This window comes from Oncorhynchus masou, chromosome 6 (genome assembly GCF_036934945.1).
Source record: "Oncorhynchus masou masou isolate Uvic2021 chromosome 6, UVic_Omas_1.1, whole genome shotgun sequence".
Classification (NCBI taxonomy): Eukaryota; Metazoa; Chordata; class Actinopteri; order Salmoniformes; family Salmonidae; genus Oncorhynchus; species Oncorhynchus masou.
Window position 1 is genome coordinate 59,056,504 of NC_088217.1, and position 20,618 is coordinate 59,077,121.

Here is a 20,618-nt window from a genome sequence, read left to right on the forward strand (position 1 = left end):
CATCAACAGTGAAGAGGCAACTCCGGGATGCTGGCATTCTAGGCAGAGTTGCCAAGAAAAAGTCACATCTCAGACTGGCCAATAAAAAGTAAAGATTAAGATGGGCAAAAGAACACAAGACACTGGACAGAGGAACTATGCCTAGAAGGCCAGCATCCCGGAGTCGCCTCTTCACTTGACGTTGAGACTGGTGTTTTGCGGGTACTATTTAATGAAGCTGCCAGTTGAGGACTTGTGAGGCGTCTGGTAGCAGTTTTCAGCTGTGCTAACATAATTGCAAAAGGGTTTCCTAATGATCAATTAGCCTTTAAAATGTTCAATTTGGATTAGCTAACACAACGTGCCATTGGAACACAGGAGTGATGATTGGTTCCCTCAATCTTTTTAATCTGCCGTTTCCAGCTACATAGTCATTTACAACATTAATGTCTACACTGTATTTTTGATCAGTTTGATGTTACTTTCAAAAACAAGGACATTTCTAAGTGACCCCAAACTTTTGAACAGTAGTGTATATATCACACACACCACCAGTTAAACCGTTGTTGTTACGTGAGTAGCCTACTTTATTCCATCAAATGTTTTGAAGGTGCATTTCATGAAATGCATTAAAGCCCTCCTTTTTCCCAATGTTGGATCATCACCATTGTTGAACTCCTTGTTAATTCCTGACTCAGAGGAATGAAAGAAGAATATCTGAAGCAGAAAAGAATAAGAAATATCTATGATTGTTGAAAATAAAATAGAACATACATACATGTGGTACATAATTGGTATCAAAAGTTACAATGAGCATTGACACAGTAATTCCAGGATGTGATTTACACTTCTGATAATGGGCCAACTCATTTCCCTGTGTGGTGTGTTGGCTCCCTCGTGTGGCTAGAAGGGCGAAAGACTGCAGTTCTGCTTGCTCCACTAAGTCTTGATGGCAGCAACATTGACTGGATCTAGTTTCAGCATCTTGAAGTAGGACACAAGTTGATTTGGCACTTCAGCCAAGACGCTCTGGGCGAGGGCTTCCTTAGGATCCTGCAGAGGACGGAATAACAGTGTGATGGGATGAGTGCCAACAGGGGGGCAACAAAACAAAAACTCAAGATAGAAAAGTATGTCAAACCTGTCAATATTTTACCAAAGTGGTATGGAATGGTGTTTCACTACCAACGGATACTATTAAAGACTAGACTGTTGTAAAGTAATGTTCCATCGTGAATCTTCTCAGTGGTATGGACAACACACTGCACAATAACAACCACAGACTAAAATAAACATACATTGGCAAACTGTACAATATCCCTGGCCACTCGGGGACTTGAGAATTCCTTCATCTCCTTCTAGCAGCTCCATTGCCTTGAAGTTGGCTTCGCCCACCCCGATTATGATGGACATGGGCAGGCGTGAGGCCTTGACGATAGCGTCCCGGGTCTGGTCCAGGGTCTGATCTCCCCATCGGCGATGATGAGTAGGACAAAGTATTGCTGAGGGAAATGAAAAGCAGAGGACAGAACAGTTTGTTAAATTTAATTCAGTTTGCAATGAACACAATGAGGTAGACAAGGCAAATTCATCCTCTATCCAGTGTTCATTCTGAGAGACTATTTTCAAAATGGTTAGCCCGTCTACTGCAAATGTCTTATTTGTATAATGTTCATACATTAGGGCTGTCCCCAACAACAACAAAAATCTTAGGTCAACTACATATGCACTGAGCTTGTCTGATGCTTGAAGCACAATGTTTGTTTAAATAATTGTCTTGCTCTCCTCCCTACTGCAGCAAAAAAGGCACCACTGCAAGTGTTTATTGCGCTGTCCATGCTGAAGCTGCAACATAAATTCCAAATGGCAGTAATTCCTATTCCCGCGATCCTCGGCTCTTTACGTGAAACATGTAATCGTCGCATGCATGTGACCAACAGGTCCTGACCTATATTTTGCCTATCATAATCACATCAATAAATTGGTTATCACAAACTTCAAACACATTAACAAATGACAACAAAATGGATGTGGAGGACGTGACCCAGAGGAGTGGGATGCCCCGGTGCACAACTGAGCAAGAGAATAAGTACATTAACGTCTAGTTTGAGTAACAGACGCAAGTCTCAAGTCCTCAACTGGCAGCTTCATTAAATAGTACCCGCAAAACACCAGTCTCAACATCAACAGTGAAGAGGAAACTCCGGGAAACTCACTATACCCGCAGTGATAGCAATACATGGTTATAACAGCTACAGAAAAGCCAATCCGTTGCAGTCTATATTCAGAGCCACATTCCTGTTAAACTTAGAGGATCTCATTAAATACTGTTGAAGTAATATGGCTACAGGTTCACCTGCCTAACCTATAGCCCATTGTTGCTATACACCAAGTGCTGACAGTTAGTATCTGTATAATGTGTGTGAAATGCTTGATAAATGTATGCGATATCAACAGAGATGTATATGTTCTGGGTGACCTAAATATTAACAGACTTTTATCAAGCTGCCCACTCAAGAAAAAGCTTCAAACTGTAACAAGTGCCTGCAACCAGGGTATTTATGAAATCATCCACATGTATTGATCACATCTTTACCAATGCTGCAGAAATCTGTATTAAAGCAGTATCCAAATCCATCGATGGTAGAGGGCCTAATATAAAGAGGTCACACAATACATTTTGTAATGATTACTGCGTTGATGTAAATAATATTTGCTGGTCTGTGGTGTATGAGGGGCAACCAGAAACCCCACTTGACACATATGAAATTGTTTATTCCACTTACTAATAAGCATGCAGCCATTAAGAAAATGAGTAAAAACTGATATCCCTGTGGATTGAAGAGGAATTGAAAATGTGTATAGTTGAGAGGGATGAGGCAAAAGGAATGGCAAATAAGTCTGGCTGTACAACCGGTTGGCAAACGTACTGCAAATTCAGGAATCATGCAAATAAACAAATCAACTATACCACAAAACAAAGATAAATTACATAAAAATTGTAAAAAGCTTTGGAGCACCATAAATTACATTTTGGGCAAAAAAAGCAAACTCAGCTCCATCATTGATTGAATCAGATGGATCATTTATCACAAAACCTACTGGATATTGCCAACTACTTTAATGATTTTTTCTTTGGCAACATTAGCAAGCTTAGACATGACAGCTACAAACACCGACACTACACATCCAAGTATAATTGACCAAATTATCAAAAGACAAGCGTTGAAATTTAGAATTCCATAAAGTGAGTGTGGAAGAGGATCATTTTTTGTTGTTGTCTATCAACAATAACAAGCCACCTGTGTCTGACAAGTTGCATAGAAAATGACTGAGGATGATTGCTGACTATATTGCCACTCCTATTTGCCATCTCTTCAATCTAAGCCTACTAGAAAGTGTGTGTCCTCAGGCCTGGAGGGAAGCAAAAGTCATTCCCCTACCCAAGAAAAGCAAAGCCACATTTACTGGCTCAAATTGCTGACCAATCAGCCTCTTACCAACCCTCTGAAAACCTATGGAAAAATTGTGTTTGACCAAATACAATGCTATTTTACAGTAAACAAATTGACAGAATTTCAGCATGCTTATAGGAAAGTCCACACAACAAGCACAGCACTTACACAAATGACTAATGATTGGCAGAGAGACATTGATTGAAAAGATTGAGGGAGTTTTTTTGTTAGACTTCAGTGTGGCTTTTGACATTATTGATCATAGTCTGCTGCTGGGAAAAACATGTGTGTTATGGCTTTACACCCCCTGCTATATTGTTGATAATGAACTACCTGTCTAACAGAACACAAAGGGTGTTCTATAATGGAACTTTGAGTAAAGCCAGTGTGCCTGTGTATGTCCAGAGGACTCAACAGTTAACACTTAAAGAGCTGCAATCAGTTTCAGAATGGGTGGCAAAAAAACAGTTAGTGCTACATCTAAAAGCATTGTATATGGGACAAATCATTCACTAAAACCTAAACCTCACCTAAACCTTGAAATAAATAACATGGAAATTGAGTAAGTTGAGGTGTCTAAACTGCTTGGAGTAACTCTGGACTGTAAACTTTCATGGTCAAAACATGTTAATGCAATCGTAGCCAAGATGGTTTGTTGTCTCTGACTTATTGTTGTCTCAACCTGCTTTCCCTTTGTGCTGTTGTATGTGCCCAATAATGATTGTACCATGTTTTGTGCTACTACCATGCTGTGCTGCTGCCATGTGTTTTCATGTGTTGTTGCCATGCTGTTGTTTTCTTAGATCTCTCTATGCAGTGTTATGACATGTTGAATGCACCGCGCAGCGCTCTCTGTTTAACTACAAGACATGCCACCAGAGGTCTCTTCACAATCCCCAAGCCCAGAACAGACTATGGGAGGCTACTATGGGAGTACAAACCTCAGCAAAGAAAATAAAAATCCTCTCACTGTCAACTGCATTTATTTTCAGCAAACTTAATGTGTAAATATTTGTATTTGAGCCTGCAGGAAGGGTCCCACATGAGGGAGGAGGATGTCTTCCCTGTAACGCAGTGTTGAGATTGTCTGCGATGAAAACAAGCTCAGTTCAATGATGCTGCGACACACCGCCCCAGACCATGACAGACCCTCCACCTCCATCCCGCTCCAGAGTACAGGCGTCGGTGTAACGCTCATTTCCTTCGACGATAAACGCAAATCTGACCATCACCCCTGGTGAGACAAAACCATGACTCGTCAGTGAAGAGCACTTTTTGCCAGTCCTGTCTGGTCCAGCGACGGTGGGTTTGTGCCCATAGACAACATTGTTGCCGGTGATATCTGGTAAGGACCTGCCTTACAACAGGCCTACAAGCCCTCAGTCCAGCATCTCTCAGCATATCGCAGACAGTCTGAGCACTGATGGAGGGATTGTGCGTTCCTGGTGTAACTCGGGCAGTTGTTGTCATCATTTACCTGTCCCACAGGTGTGATGTTCGGATGTACCGATCCTGTGCAGGCGTGGTTACACGTGGTCTGCCACTGCGAGGACGATCAGCTGTCCGTCCTGTCTCCCTGTAGCGCTGTCTTAGGTGTCTCAAAGTACAGACATTGCCCTGGCCACATCTGCAGTCCTCATGCCTCCTTGCAGCATGCCTAAGGCACATTCACGCAGATGAGCAGGGACCCTGGTCATCTTTTTGTGTTTTTCAGTAGAAAGGCCTCTTTAGTTTTCATATTGCCTATCGTCTGTAAGCTGTTAGTGTCTTAACGACTGTTCCACATGTGCATGTTCATTCATTGTTTATGATTCATTGAACAAGCATGGGAATGTGTTTAAGCCCTTAACAATGAAGATCTGTGAAGGTATTTGGATTTTTACTAATTATCTTTGAAAGACAGGGTCGTGAAAAGGGGACGTTTCTTTTTTTGCTGAGTTTACATAAAGCAATGTCAGGTATTCCACATCAGTTAACTAATGCAAGCAATAGAATCAGATTTGTAAAATAATAATAAAATAAAAACACCAATGAGGACTGAAGGCACACCGATTTTGTATTCTAGATATGTGGTAGAGTATTGGCCTGAGGGCGCACAATGTGTTGTGAAAAGTTTTATGAAATGTAATGTCATGTAATATTTTTTATTGTATACAAGTGCCTTAATGTTGCTGCCTTGGCAGCAGCTAATGGGGATCCTTAATAAAAAAACTAATTAAGGCTAAACTCTAGAGAAAAACCTGGGAGACAAATTCACCTTCAGTAGGACAATAACCTAAAACAAGTCCAAATATACACTAGAATTGCTTACAAAGACGACCTTGAATGGCCGAGTTAAAGTTGACTTAAAAATCGTCTTGGAAATCTATGGCAAGACTTGAATGATCAACAACCAGCAATGATCAAGAACCAATTTGACAGAGTTTGAAGAATAATGTGCAAATAGTGTATAATCCAGGTGTGCAAAGCTTTTAGAGACTTACCCAGAAAGATTCACAGCTGTAATCGCTGTCAAAGGTAATTCTAACATTTGTCTCAGGGGTGTGAATACTTATGTAAATATTTTTCTGTATTTCATAATCAATAAATTTGCGATGTCTAAAAATATGTTTTCACTTTCTCATTTTGGGGTATTGTGTGTAGCTGGGTGAGAAAAATACTGTATTAATTTTGAATTCAGGCTTTAAAAAAATGTTGAATAAGTCAGGGGTATGAATACTTTCTGAAGGCACTGTAGGTTCATGCCTCGATACAAATAACTTGGTAATGATCTTTAGGGCTAAACATTTCCACGACCGATATCTACCCAAACCAGGAAGGCAAGCCAGGAGCTCCGTTGCTGTATTCTGATTCTCTTCGCATCCCCCCAAAGTGTGCACTTTCCCTCTTCCTCTCATAAATTTAACAGCATTTGATTGGTGTTAGCATTGGCTCGAGTGTGTATCCATCAGATATCTTAAAAATAAATTAGGTGGCGGGTGGAAGCCATCTATTCATTTACTCATGGCCTGTTTCCTCTTGGGTGTTCTACAGAGCAGAAAGAGTTCTTCTTACGTGTCATAGTCCTGGACCACCAGGCCCACTGACCAGGTGGCCGCCAGGTACGGGTTCAGTACGTCAGGACTCAGGTAATGCAGGGACTGTGGGGATCGAGGGTCGCCATTCGACCCAGTGAAGTCAATGCCCACTTTAGAGAAATATAGGAACCCTGAGTGATGAAGTCCAATTGGCACAAAAAAGCTCAAATAAAGACTAAATTTAAAATAAGCAATGTTTAAAAGATGTAGCCATTGATTTTTTAAGGGCAATTCCGCCACATTTCATACTCTCCAGCACCAAACCAGAGTCTACATTTGTGAAAACAACACAGGTCTATGATCTGTGGTAAGAAGTCAAGTGGCTGCCCTCCACAAGATAATCAGCAGACTTCCTCACTGGGTTAGTGCAGAAGACACATTTCAGTTGAATGCATTCAGTTGTACAACTGGCTAGGTATCCCCCTTTCCCTCCATTCCTTCCTTCCTTCGACCAGCTCACAGGGTAGGATTAAAAGTAAGATAGTTGTCCCACTTACACAGTGACTTTCAAAACCTGCAACGGGTTTCTATCCAGAGCTAGGGTATTTTCTTGCTCCCCATGTTACAGTGCTTCTAAAATGTTTTAACTTTTGATGGTGTCTACGGGTAGAACTTCATATTTTTTCAGCACAATGTAGAAATGCACCGTTTTCACATATGTAAACACTCGTATTGTATTGTGACATTTTTGGAAATTGCTCTTTAAAGAATATAACGTGTAAATACCTCACGATCTTAGTCCATTTGTCAAACCCCATCAGAACCCAAAATATAAGCGTGTGTTACTCCATTGTTTATAATCAATGAAATTGTCAACAAAAACTTTCCTCAGTCTATGAAATTGAGAGTGGTTACATTTCTACAACCCCATGCCTCAGCTGCTTACCAGGACAAATGGTGGGGTGTTTTTTTGTATCTCGGATTGCCCCTTTAACTTATCTTCATTAGTGAATTTTCAATCCATCAAAGATAATGCTTGAGTTTTGAACATTAACTAATAAGCACAACTTCAACCTATTATTTCTGATTGTGTCTGAAGAGCTTGCACTTACTGTAAAAATTATTTGGCAACATCCCATGACATAGTCCAGGAATGTGCACTGTGCCTGTATCTATGAGGAAATTACAATTAGCTTGAGAAGTAACAAAACTTAGAAGAAATCTAAGGGCTAACGATAAGCTACGGTGCAATTAATAATAACCTACCTGGCAGCACTTGACACTGATTACTCCAGAGTTTTTGGAACTCTTCTTCTTCTCTCGATGGACAGTCAAACTTCACCTGATTAAACATCAATAAAAAGGTTTAATATAAACATTAACTCAAATAATAAACTACCTTCACCATGATTAGATAAATGAGGTGGAAACCCTTTACATTAAGTTGCTCAGATGTTATGCATGTAGTTAATACAGTGCATTGGGAAAGTATTCAGACCCTTTCCCTTTTTCTACATTGTTATATTACAGCCTTTTCTTATTTTCCTCATCAATCTACACACAATACCCCATAATGACAAAGTGAAAACAGGTTATTCCTTTTCGTAAATTAATATATGTATGAATACATATATTAACATGTACAGTGGGTCAAAAAAGTATTTAGTCAGCCACCAATTGTGCAAGTTTTCCCACTTAAAAAGTTAATTTAATTAATTTAATTTAGTTAATTTTCATCATTAGGTACACGTCAACTATGACAGACAAAATGAGAAGAAAAAAAAATCCAGAAAATAACATTGTAGGATTTTCAAGGAATTTATTTGCAAATTATGGTGGAAATAAGTATCTGGTCACCTACAAACAAGCAAGATTTCTGGCTCTCACAGACCTGTAACTTCTTTTTTAAGAGGCTCCTCTGTCCTCCACTCGTTACCTGTGTTAATGGCACCTGTTTGAACTTATCAGTATAAGACACCTGTCCACAACCTCAAACAGTCACACTCCAAACTCTACTATGACCAAGACCAAAGAGCTGTCAAAGGACACCAGAAACAAAATTGTAGACCTGCACCAGGCTGGGAAGACTGAATCTGCAATAGGTTAGCAGCTTGGTTTGAAGAAATCAACTATGGGAGCAATCATTAGGAATTGGAAGACATACAAGACCACTGATAATCTCCTTCGATCTGGGGCTCCACGCAAGATCTCACCCTGTGGGGTCAAAATGATCACAAGAACGGTGAGCAAAAATCCCAGAACCACACGGGGGTACCTAGTGAATGACCTGCAGAGAGCTGGAACCAAAGTAACAAAGCCTACCATCAGTAACACACTACGCCGCCAGGGACTCAAATCCTGCAGTGCCAGACATGTCCCCCTGCTTAAGCCAGTACATGTCCAGGCCCGTCTGAAGTTTGCTAGAGAGCATTTGGATGATCCAGAAGAAGATTGGGAGAATGTCATATGGTAAAAACTCAACTCATCGTGTTTGGAGGACAAAGAAAGCTGAGTTGCAGGCAAAGAACACCATACCTACTGTGAAGCATGGGGGTGGAAACATCATGCTTTGGGGCTGTTTTTCTGCAAAGGGACCAGGACGATTGATCCGTGTAAAGGAAAGAATGAATGGATGTATCGTGAGATTGAGTGAAAACCTCCTTTCATCAGCAAGGTCATTGAAGATGAAACGTGGCTGGGTCTTTCAGCATGACAATGCTCCCAAACACACCGCCCGGGCAACGAAGGAGTGGCTTCGTAAGAAGCATTTCAAGGTCCTGGAGTGGCCTAGCCAGTCTCCAGATCTAAACCCATAGAAAATCTGTGGAGGGAGTTGAAAGTCCGTGTTGCCCAGCAACAGCCCGAAAACATCACTGCCCTAGAGAAGATCTGCATGGAGGAATGGGTCAAAATACCAGCAACAGTGTGAAAACCTTGTGAAGACTTACAGAAAACGTTTGACCTCTGTCATTGCCAACAAAGGGTATATAACAAAGTATTGAGATAAACTTTTGTTATTGACCAAATACTTATTGTCCACCATAATTTGCAAATACATTCATTAAAAATCCTACAATGTGATTTTCTGGATTTTTTTCTTCTCATTTTGTCTGTCATAGTTGAAGTGTACCTGTGATGAAAATTACAGGCCTCTCATCTTTTTAAGTGGGAGAACTTGCACAATTGGTGGCTGACTAAATACTTTTTTGCCCCACTGTATTGACATACGTATTCTGACCCTTTGCTATGAGACTCAAAATTGACCTCAGGTGCATCCTGCTTCCATTGATCATCCTTGAGATGTTTCAACAACTTGGGAGTCCACTTGAGGTAAATTCAATTGATTGGACACGATTTAGAAAGGCACACACCTGTCTATAAGGTCCCACAGTTGCCAGTGCAAAAAACAAGCCTTGAGGATGAAGGAATTATCCGTAGAGCTCCGAGACAGGATTGTGTCGAGGCATAGATCTGGGGAAGGACAACAAAACAATTCTGCAGCATTGAAGATCCCCAAGAACACAGTGGCCTCCATCATTCATAAATGGAAGAAGAGCTAGCTGCCCAGACAAACTGAGCAATCAGAGAAGGGCCTTGGTCAGGGAGGTGACCAAGAACCCAATGGTCACTCTGACAGAGCTCTAGAGTTCCTCTGTGGAGATGGGAGAACCTTCCAGAAGGACAACCATCTCTGCAGCACCACCAAATCAGGCCTTATGGTAGAGTGGCCAGACGGAAGCCACTCCTCAATAAAAGGCACATGACAACATGCTTGGAGTTTGCCAAAAGGCACGTTAAGGAAAAGATTCTATGGTCTGATGAAAAAAAAGATTGAACTATTTGGCTTGAATGCCAAGCATCACGTCTGGAGGAAACCTTGCACAATCCCTACGGCGAAGCATGGTGGCGGCAGCATCATGCTGTGGGGATGTTTTTTAGCAGCAGGGACTGGGTGACGAGTCGGGATTGAGGGAAAGATGAACAGAGCAAAGTACAAAGAGATCCTTGATGAAAACCTCCAGAGCGCTCAGGACCTTAGACTGGGGCGAAGGTTCACCTTCCAACAGGACAACAACCCTAGCACACAGCCAAGATAATGTAGGAATGTTCGAGAGGCCCAGCCAGAGCACGGAATTGAAACCGATCTATCATCTCTGGAGAGACCTGAAAACAGCTGTGCAGCGACACTCCCCAACCAACCTGAGAACTTGAGAGGACCAAAAGAGAAGAATAGAGGTCGACCGATTCATCGGAATGGCCGATTAATTAGGACCGATTTCAAGTTTACATAACAATCGGTAATCTATTGTGGTCGATTACATTGCACTCCACGAGGAGACTGCGTGGCAGGATGACTACCTGTTACGCGAGTGCTGCAAGGAGCTAAGGTAAGTTGCTAGCTAGCATTAAACGTATCTTATAAAAACAAATCTTAACATAATCACTAGTTAACTACACATGCTCAGTGATATTACTAGTTTATCTAGCTTGTCCAGCGTTGCATATAATCGATGAGGTGCCTGTTAATTTATCATCGAATCACAGCCTACTTCGCCAAACGGGTGATGATTTAACAAGCACATTCGCAGAAAAAAAGCACTGTCATTGCACCAATGTGTACCTAACTATGAACATCAATGCCGTATTTTAAAATCAATGCACAAGTATATATTTTTATACCTGTATATTTAGTTAATATTGCCTGCTAACATGAAATTATTTTAACGAAGGAAATTGTGTCACTTCTCTTGCGTTCTGTGCAAGCAGAGTCAGGGTATATGCAGCAGTTTGGGTCGCCTGGCTCGTTGCAAACTGTGTGAAGACCATTTCTTCCTAACAAAGAGCGTAATTAATTTGCCAGAATTGTACATAATTATGACATAACATTGAAGGATGTGCAATGTAACAGCAATATGTAGACTTCGGGATGCCACCCGTTAAGATAAAATACAGAACAGTTCCGTATTTCCCTTAAAGAATAAATGTTTTGTTTTTGAAATGATAGTTTCCAGATTCGACCATATTAATGAACTAAGGCTTGTAGTTCTGTGTGTTATTATAATTAAGTCTATGATTTGATAGAGCAGTCTGACTGAGCGGTGGTAGGCAGCAGGGAATATTGAAGACTCATGTTAAAAGGAACCACCAGCTTTCATATGTTCTCATGTTCTGAGCAAGGAACTTAAACATTAGCTTTCTTACATGGCACACATTTCTTACATGGCACTTCCGGTTCCGGGTTGGAGCGAGCGGTCGCATCTACACTTCGGTCCGCAGGTAGTATAACTTTTCATTACATTTTCATTACATTTCATTATAGTACAACGGTTTGATTTGTCTAATCTTAGCAATTTCTTCTTAGCTAACTACATAGCCGTCTTTGTATCAAAGATAATTGCGTAATTATCGTATTTCGTCGTCCTAACGTAGTCTACACTGCTATCTGCCCAGCAGCTAGCTAACGAATACCAGCACTGTAGAAACTATTCACTCAACTGAACGACTCGATTAGTGTAGTGTTAGCTAGCCTAGCTACATAGTTGTCTTTGCTGTCTTCGTATCCAAGATAATTGTGTAGTTTAGAGTGTGTAGACTTAGAGTGATTATCTTAATTTACCGAGGTTAGCTAGCCAGCTATTTGTCGTCCTTAACGTAGGAGATACTGCTAGCTAGCTAGCCAACAGCTAGCCAGCTAGCCAACAGCTAGCCAACGTCTACCGAATAGAACTTCAACAACCCGGTCAACATTCCGCTCCACAGGTAGTATCACATTTTCATTTCACTTCATTACAGTACAACGGTTTGATTTGTTTGATCGTAGCTAGCTAGCTACATAGCCGTCTTTGTATCTAAGACAATTGTGTAGTCTAGAGCGATTTTCTAGGTTAGCTAGCCAGCTATCGTCGTTCTTTTAACGTAACATAACGTAATCAACACTGCTAGCTAGCCAGCTAGCCCCGAATAGCAGCACTGTAGAAACTATTACACTCGACGGAACGACTTGATTAGTGTAGTGTCAACAACGCAGCCACTGCCAGCTAGCCTACAAAGTCAACAACGCAGCCACTACCAGCTAGCCTACTCCAGCAGTACTGTATCATTTCAATCATTTTAGTCAATAAGATTCTTGCTACGTAAGCTTAACTTTCTGAACATTCGGGACGTGTAGTCCACTTGTCATTCCAATCTCCTTTGCATTAGCGTAGCCTCTTCTGTAGCCTGTCAACTATGTGTCTATCTATCCCTGTTCTCTCCTCTCTGCACAGACCATACAAACGCTCCACACCGCGTGGCCGCGGCCACCCTAATCTGGTGGTCCCAGCGCGCACGACCCACGTGGAGTTCCAGGTCTCCGGTAGCCTCTGGAACTGCCGATCTGCGGCCAACAAGGCAGAGTTCATCTCAGCCTATGCCTCCCTCCAGTCCCTCGACTTCTTGGCACTGACGGAAACATGGATCACCACAGATAACACTGCTACTCCTACTGCTCTCTCTTCGTCCGCCCACGTGTTCTCGCACACCCCGAGAGCTTCTGGTCAGCGGGGTGGTGGCACCGGGATCCTCATCTCTCCCAAGTGGTCATTCTCTCTTTCTCCCCTTACCCATCTGTCTATCGCCTCCTTTGAATTCCATGCTGTCACAGTTACCAGCCCTTTCAAGCTTAACATCCTTATCATTTATCGCCCTCCAGGTTCCCTCGGAGAGTTCATCAATGAGCTTGATGCCTTGATAAGCTCCTTTCCTGAGGACGGCTCACCTCTCACAGTCCTGGGCGACTTTAACCTCCCCACGTCTACCTTTGACTCATTCCTCTCTGCCTCCTTCTTTCCACTCCTCTCCTCTTTTGACCTCACCCTCTCACCTTCCACCCCTACTCACAAGGCAGGCAATACGCTCGACCTCATCTTTACTAGATGCTGTTCTTCCACTAACCTCATTGCAACTCCCCTCCAAGTCTCCGACCACTACCTTGTATCCTTTTCCCTCTCGCTCTCATCCAACACTTCCCACACTGCCCCTACTCGGATGGTATCGCGCCGTCCCAACCTTCGCTCTCTCTCCCCCGCTACTCTCTCCTCTTCCATCCTATCATCTCTTCCCTCTGCTCAAACCTTCTCCAACCTATCTCCTGATTCTGCCTCCTCAACCCTCCTCTCTTCCCTTTCTGCATCCTTTGACTCTCTATGTCCCCTATCCTCCAGGCCGGCTCGGTCCTCCCCTCCCGCTCCGTGGCTCGACGACTCATTGCGAGCTCACAGAACAGGGCTCCGGGCAGCCGAGCGGAAATGGAGGAAAACTCGCCTCCCTGCGGACCTGGCATCCTTTCACTCCCTCCTCTCTACATTTTCCTCCTCTGTCTCTGCTGCTAAAGCCACTTTCTACCACTCTAAATTCCAAGCATCTGCCTCTAACCCTAGGAATCTCTTTGCCACCTTCTCCTCCCTCCTGAATCCTCCTCCCCCTCCTCCCTCTCTGCAGATGACTTCGTCAACCATTTTGAAAAGAAGGTCGACGACATCCGATCCTCGTTTGCTAAGTCAAACGACACCGCTGGATCTGCTCACACTGCACTACCCTGTGCTCTGACCTCTTTCTCCCCTCTCTCTCCAGATGAAATCTTGCTTCTTGTGACGGCCGGCCGCCCAACAACCTGCCCGCTCGACCCTATCCCCTCCTCTCTTCTCCAGACCATTTCCGGAGACCTTCTCCCTTACCTCAACTCGCTCATCAACTCATCCCTGACCGCTGGCTACGTCCCTTCCATCTTCAAGAGAGCGAGAGTTGCACCCCTTCTGAAAAAACCTACACTCGATCCCTCCGATGTCAACAACTACAGACCAGTATCCCTTCTTTCTTTTCTCTCCAAAACTCTTGAACGTGCCGTCCTTGGCCAGCTCTCCCGCTATCTCTCTCAGAATGACCTTCTTGATCCAAATCAGTCAGGTTTCAAGACTAGTCATTCAACTGAGACTGCTCTTCTCTGTATCACGGAGGCGCTCCGCACTGCTAAAGCTAACTCTCTCTCCTCTGCTCTCATACTTCTAGACCTATCGGCTGCCTTCGATACTGTGAACCATCAGATCCTCCTCTCCACCCTCTCCGAGTTGGGCATCTCCGGCGCGGCCCACGCTTGGATTGCGTCCTACCTGACAGGTCGCTCCTACCAGGTGGCGTGACGAGAATCTGTCTCCTCGCCACGCGCTCTCACCACTGGTGTCCCCCAGGGCTCTGTTCTAGGCCCTCTCCTATTCTCGCTATACACCAAGTCACTTGGCTCTGTCATAACCTCACATGGTCTCTCCTATCATTGCTATGCAGACGACACACAATTAATCTTCTCCTTTCCCCCTTCTGATGACCAGGTGGCGAATCGCATCTCTGCATGTCTGGCAGACATATCAGTGTGGATGACGGATCACCACCTCAAGCTGAACCTCGGCAAGACGGAACTGCTCTTCCTCCCGGGGAAGGACTGCCCGTTCCATGATCTCGCCATCACGGTTGACAACTCCATTGTGTCCTCCTCCCAGAGCGCTAAGAACCTTGGCGTGATCCTGGACAACACCCTGTCGTTCTCAACTAACATCAAGGCGGTGGCCCGTTCCTGTAGGTTCATGCTCTACAACATCCGCAGAGTACGCCCCTGCCTCACACAGGAAGCGGCGCAGGTCCTAATCCAGGCACTTGTCATCTCCCGTCTGGATTACTGCAACTCGCTGTTGGCTGGGCTCCCTGCCTGTGCCATCAAACCCCTACAACTCATCCAGAACGCCGCAGCCCGTCTGGTGTTCAACCTTCCCAAGTTCTCTCACGTCACCCCGCTCCTCCGCTCTCTCCACTGGCTTCCAGTTGAAGCTCGCATCCGCTACAAGACCATGGTGCTTGCCTACGGAGCTGTGAGGGGAACGGCACCGCAGTACCTCCAGGCTCTGATCAGGCCCTACACCCAAACAAGGGCACTGCGTTCATCCACCTCTGGCCTGCTCGCCTCCCTACCACTGAGGAAGTACAGTTCCCGCTCAGCCCAGTCAAAACTGTTCGCTGCTCTGGCCCCCCAATGGTGGAACAAACTCCCTCACGACGCCAGGACAGCGGAGTCAATCACCACCTTCCGGAGACACCTGAAACCCCACCTCTTTAAGGAATACCTAGGATAGGATAAAGTAATCCTTCTCCCCCCCTTAAATGATTTAGATGCACTATTGTAAAGTGGCTGTTCCACTGGATGTCATAAGGTGAATTCACCAATTTGTAAGTCGCTCTGGATAAGAGCGTCTGCCAAATGACTTAAATGTAAATGTACATATTGCACTTGTACTTTCTCCAACACTTTGTTTTTGCATTATTTAAATCAAATTGAACATGTTTCATTATTTGAGACTGAATTGATTTTTTTGATGTATTATATTAATTTAAAATAAGTGTAATTGAGTATTGTTGTAATTGTCAATATTACAAATATATCTCGGCTGATTTAAATCGGTATCGGCTTTTTTTGGTCCTCCAATAATCGGTATCGGCGTTGAAAAATCATATTCTTTCGACTTCTAGAGAAGAATGGCAAAAACTGAAATACAGTTGTGCCAAGCTTGTAACGTCATACCGAAGAAGACTCGAGGCTGTCATCGATGCCAAAGGTGCTTCAACAAAGTAATGAGTTAAGTGTCTGAAAACTTATGCAAATGTGATATTTCAGTTAGATTTTTAAGAAATGTGCTAACCTATCTAAAAAACGTTTTTTTTTTCTTTGTCATTAAAAACTATTTCTTTATTTCAGATTAAGGCTGTAATGTAACAAAATGTGGAAAAAGTCAAGGGGTCTGAATATTATATCCAAATGCAATGCAAAGCATATGATATTTATACTGTAAAAGGCACATAGAACAATAATTCAATTGCAAACAAACTGGCCCAATTTGTAAATAGTGAAGTTTGTGTAATTATACAGACAACTTTAAAAATGCACTTAAACATGGTATCTTTACCACTTTATGTCAAGTGGGACCCATAAAGAGACAGAAGCTTAACAGTGAAGTAACCAAAAAGTTTAAGATTGCTAGAAGAAAAAGGAAGATACAGAAAGCTGGTTTGCCGGTGAGACTATATCTCCGACACATTAGTTTGGAAAACACAGATATGTTCATGCGAGCCATCAGTATCATAATCAGAGCAGTGGACCTGGCGAAGAAAGAGGGACAGGAAAGGGAGTTTAAAAGAGAGAAAAAGGACAGAGAGGAGTTCCCTTAGGCTCGCCGGACGGTCTTTAGCATGCAAAAGCTGGGCGGTTGTGCAAGTGAACTCGCCTATTATATCTGAACTTGTGTCTTTGTCCTTATCGTAACACGTGACCTACCAGTAACAGACACATAGTTAAGCCCTGGGGCTACAGAGATCCCATAACAATAGGGCTGTAGGTTATGTCAAGTCAAAAATGCACACACAACTTTGAGGAACTATTTTAAACTATTCATACCTTGATTGGTTTGCTCATGTCACAATTGCAGAATGTTTGCAAAGCCACACTGAATTTCTTCCATGATGGACTTAGATTATTCTTGATAACCTAAAAAAAAAAAAAAAAAAAAAGACGTGAGAGCAACACGTCACAACAAATAGAAATTACAAATTGTACTATGCCAAAATAACAATACAGACAAATTAGAAGGTCAGGCACGATACGCTTTCCATAAAACAACTTCCACTTTATTAGAGAATGTTTCAAGCACACTGTTCAGGTCAAATTAACTTCATCAGAAAGATAATAAAAAATACAGTACAGGTAGCTGTGTCCCTGATTGGTCTCGGAGTAATGGGCGGGTGGAAAGAAGTGGGTGTATAAAAAGAAATGGGCGTGGCGATGGGCGTGGCAGTTCTAATTACCAACACAACTCAATCTTTTATGAAAGCAAACATGACAAATTATTACCGGTACACTATTCATCATGAATATCCGAAGAGTATTTTATTCAGCCTCCTAGTCAATTTCCTTGAGGAAATGCATGACTGCAAAAGAGGTTGAGATCACATGCAAAAAATAAATAAATAAATAAATAAAATCATGACGAAACATGAGGATGTGTAATCTAATTTGAATTTCCTGATATAATAACGTCTTGATGTCAGATGGTAGGCTATTTCTGCCAGCAAACTTCTAGCCGGGCAGGCAAACCAATAGGTCTGCCCTTGCGCAAGCTTGCTATTGGTGTTTAGAAATGGGACATTGACAAGTTTAACCTTCGACATTAGACACAGTAACCAACACAACCGCAATGAAACATGATAATGTAAAATGTTCACAACACAAAAAGCCTGTTATGGTACGAGCATTTACAAAATTGGGCTGCCCTGACAAAAAAAAATACTGTTAGACCGAAAGTCGTCTGTTCTTTCGACCCATCAATTTCTGTACATTTTTTTTACGTGTAGTTTTCCATATAAAATCAAATCAACTACATGCATTGAGCTTGTCTGACAATTTAAGCTTACAGTTTGATGCCTCAAGAGGGCGCCAGAGATCTAGATAACCAGAGGAAAAAACATTAAACATCTCTTCTCCTACCGCTCCTGTTGGCTTTCACAGACTCTGCCATTACTCTCCTGAAGTTGCCAGTAATAGGCTACATGAGGAGTTGGCAACCTTCCTCATGTAAACGCCAATTTATCTTACCATTTCTACCGATCTGCGTGCCAGTAATAGTTTACATAAGCACATTTTAGTGAAACAGTTTAATTTAAATGTATAATAACATTATTGTCATGTGGTTATTCAAAATTATATAAAAAATTAAATACCTAAAAAATAACATATTGCCAACTATGTAAAGATAGCCAAACAAATACATTGCAGCCTGCAAGTAGAAAATATCCTGAAGAAAATAAATATCCTATAAATAACATTAGCTATACATGGTCTGTCTGCAAATGCAATGCTTGAATTTGGCAGGAGCTCATCGGAGCCTCTTATATAATATTAGCTAAAAAGTACTGTGGAGCTCCTGCACCTAAATATAAAAACAGTACCAGCACCCGAAATGAGTACCGGAACCTATTTCAGTCCAAATCATGCACTGATAAGACGCCTACTTTATGACATTTCCACTGGATCAGGGCATGACATTTTTCACTTTCTCGTTGAGTGGTTATCGAAGAGAGAGTTTTCAAAAACATTGAGGAACTACAGTAATTCTCAATGGATGGAAAAACAGACTTTGTTTGTTTGCTGTTTGAGGTGAAGAAAACATTACTTTGAGAAGCTCCACAGGTAAGCCAATCAGAAACACTATCAGATCCTCAAATGGGCACATTTATATGCCGACATTTGTGTGCAGGCCAGGTAGCCTATAGGCCTACTTCTATGCATCAACATTGACAGGAGCACTCCAAACAAAAGACAATGACTAAATTGACAGAACTTGTAAATTAAATAAAACAAAATGTGTTTCTCACAAGTGTTGCATAGTTTTTGCACTCTGCAAACAATGTGTCCACTCAGACAATGAGAACAGGAAGACTAATAATAATAATAATATTGAATGCATTAAAAGAAATTACCATAACCAAAGTAGCAAACATTGTAGATTACAAATTACAGGAATTAACAGTAAATGTATGTACGACTGGTGAAATATGTAATGAGGAATTGATATACACTAACAATGAAATGCAAACAATTCACAACACGGAGTTATTAAACAATGAATGTGCACAAATTGGCGGGAGAGCGCGCATTCTGGAGAGGGAAGTGCATTCTGGGCGTGTGGTCAATCCGACGTCTGCATTGGCCATGCAGCATTTACAGTGGTATGGCCTAAGCAGAAGTCAGGGCATTCATACTTCTTGTGCTTCGCGGAGCAGTGCAGGGCCGTAGTCAAGGAAGTGAGTTTATTTATACAGGATGTACCACCCCCAATCAATCATGTCAATGCGGAGCTATACAGAGTACAACGCATTATTACAAAATTTAGGAGGCACATGGCAATGCGGTAAAGAGCTCAATTTAGCCTCCGCATGCGTCTAGAGGCTCCGCAAATGCATCACACCCTTCATATGGAGCCTCCATCCACATTTTTGAACCGAACATAAATTGGCTTTTCGTCTAGGCTTCCGCAATGCATTAGTTGAGTGAATGAGAGATATAGAGAGAGAGAGAGAGATATATATATATATATATATACACACACACAGTACAAGTCAAAAGTTTGTACACACTTTATTTTTTACAGTTTCCTACATTGTAGAATAATAGTGAAGACATCAAAACTATGAAATATCACATATGGAATCACTCAAGTGTTAAATCAAAATATATTTTATATTTGAGATTCTTCAAAGTAGGCACCCTTTGCACAATCTTGGCATTCTCTCAACCAGCTTCACCTGGAATGCTTTCCCAAAAGTCTTGAAGGAGTTCCCACATACACTGAGCACTTGTTGGCTGCTTTTCCTTCATTCTGCGGTCCTACTCATCCAAAATCATCTCAACTGAGTTGAGGTCGGGTGATTGTGGAGGCCAGGTCATCTGATGCTGCACTCTATTACCCTCCTTGGTCAAATAGCCCTTACACAGCATGGAAGTGTGTTGGGTCATTGTCCTGTTGAAAAAAACAAATGATACCCCAACTAAGCACAAACAAGATGGGATTGTGTATCGCTGCAGAATGCTGTGGTGGCCATGCTGGTTAAGTGTGCCTTGAATTCTAAATACATCACAGACAGTATCACCAGAAAAGCACCCCCACACAATCACTCCTCCATGCTTTACAGTGGTAACCACACATGCGGAGATCATCCGTTCATGTACTCTTCGTCTTACAAAGACACGGCATTTGGAACCAAAAATCTCACAATTTCGACTCATCAGACCAAAGGACAGATTTCCACCGGTCTAATGTCCATTGCTCGTGTTTCTTGGCCCTAGCAAGTCCTTTCTTCTTATTGGTGTCCTTTAGTTGTGGTTTCTTTGTAGCAATTCGACCATGAAGGCCTGATTCACGCACATCACTTCTGAACAGTTGATGTTGAGATGTCTGTTACTTGAACTCTGAAGCATTCATTTGGGCTGCAATTTCTGAGGCTGGTAATGCTAATGACGTTATCCTCTGCAGCACAGATAACTCTGGGTCTTCCTTTCCAGTGGCGGTCCTCATGAGAGCCAGTTTCATCATAG

General features: G+C 42.4%; 1 protein-coding gene across 6 annotated transcripts in view; it reads right to left on the minus strand.

The window, feature by feature from the left end:
* Positions 1–374: 374 nt before the first annotated feature.
* The window catches only part of rbm12 (RNA binding motif protein 12), a 45,834-nt gene continuing 25,590 nt past the window's right edge, over positions 375–20,618 (minus strand). For 5 of the 6 annotated variants that reach the window (XR_010456058.1, XR_010456059.1, XR_010456055.1 and 2 more), the window contains 4 exons: positions 16,926–17,015; positions 7,718–7,793; positions 1,278–1,481; positions 375–1,032 (listed from right to left, as the gene is read on the minus strand). The gene's annotated coding sequence lies outside the window, so the exon portion shown is untranslated. Of the gene's footprint in view, positions 1,033–1,277; positions 1,482–7,717; positions 7,794–9,822; positions 9,923–16,925; positions 17,016–20,618 lie in introns of all 6 variants that reach the window. The other variant, XR_010456056.1, reaches the window with a different exon arrangement.